The sequence below is a fragment of the Galeopterus variegatus genome, unplaced genomic scaffold, assembly GCF_000696425.1.
Source record: "Galeopterus variegatus unplaced genomic scaffold, G_variegatus-3.0.2 Scaffold2162, whole genome shotgun sequence".
In the NCBI taxonomy this organism is placed as follows: domain Eukaryota; kingdom Metazoa; phylum Chordata; class Mammalia; order Dermoptera; family Cynocephalidae; genus Galeopterus; species Galeopterus variegatus.
The window spans coordinates 322043-323710 of NW_007728273.1; positions in this window are offsets into that span (position 1 = coordinate 322043).

Below are 1668 nucleotides of genomic sequence, written 5' to 3' on the forward strand. Positions count from 1 at the left end.
AGGCCAAGCAGGTGGTGGGCAGCATGGCTTTTATTGCACACAGGCTTTTCCTGCAATTCCTAAAATCTGTTCCCTCATTCCTAACGTTCTCTTTCACCCCTTTATTTCTGCTAATGCCAAGCCTTTAACTTCTACAATTGCTGGCAAAATTAACTGCTCTCATTTATCGTATGTATCACACACACAGCACGGTGATTAAAGAGCACTGGATTTAGTCTACCTGACAAAGTCCACGTCTCCTCCATCTGCTGCCTAACAGTGGGTTTCTTCACCTGTAAATAGGGTATATGATACCCCCCCCCCGTTTTAGGGTTGAGAAATTCCTTGATTTGGGGCCATGCTTGCTTCTTAGCATTTAGCAGGCCCTTGATATATTTGCAAATTTTCATATATTTCCTCTCAGATTCTAGACTGTCGATAAGAAGTGCAAGAGTTTTGGCACTGTTTAAGCACTCACTCACTGTTCCTGATAGCTAAGTGAGACTTCCCATTTGCTTAAGAGAACGAAGTTTCCAGATTCCATTCTAAAAATTCTTTTGTTTTAGTACTCCCCTGGTTTTCACAAGACACATTTACCTAGAATTTTTATCTCATTATGTAATTCTCTAGGGTTTTTCATGCGTGAAAAGTTTAGACTTTAGAAACTTTTTCTGGAATCTCAAAAGGTGTTAACTGGCTACCTCCATAAGTTATTTCACTATTCAAAAGCTGAAACTTAACAGTAGTGATTTCAGCCATAGTCCTCACACATATCACTTTGGGCCCAACTACAATTCACTGCAGATTTTTACTATGTAGGGTTGTCATACAGCCAAGTGCAAAGAATAGTAAAGAGGATTATCAGCCTGATACTGAGCATTAACCCAGGAACAGACAGGTTGACAGATTACTCATACCTGAGTCAAAAGATAGTCCTGACCTCAAAACTACTATGTGTATTCATCAGATTCTAATCAATTAAGCATGTCCTCCCAAATTCCACTACCTCATTTGTAAATAGGAACATTATCTACTTCTGAGAATACACGTCAAACAGTAGCACACCATATTGAGAAAAGCTCAGTACACTGAGCAGACATCAGTGAACGTACAATGAGCACCAAATTCCATCTACTGTGTGCTTTCTTCTAACTGGCTTATGTACTGTACCTGGACAGTGAGCACACAGTACTAAAAACAACCAAATGAATTAATCGCTAACGTAATTTCACGGGGCAAGGAAAAAAAAAACAAAACACTAGCTTGTAGAGCAAATTTCAGGACTGATTCCAAGAACTCAAAATTTGGTATCTTCTACTTGTAAATAATTGGTCTACAAAAATTCCAGCATGTAACAACTTCCTCCCCTACTGGAGACACCTACTTTCCCTTCTGAAGTGTTTTTCATGAACAGGCCTACCATTCGTCTCTTTGCACTGCACAAACTGGACTCAACAGGGAACATTTAACAATAACTATTGCCTTTTAGTAGCCTGTATAGAGAAAATACCAAGCAATGAATAAAACAGATGCTCTTGACTAGTAATCCAAGTAATGCCACTGCGTGCCTGTAGAAGCATATGCAAAGGGTCACAAAAAACTATGCCAGGTTAAGAAATTACAATCAAGCCAGCCCATGGCTCACTCGGGAGAGTGTGGTGCTGATAACACCAAGGCCACGGGTTCGGA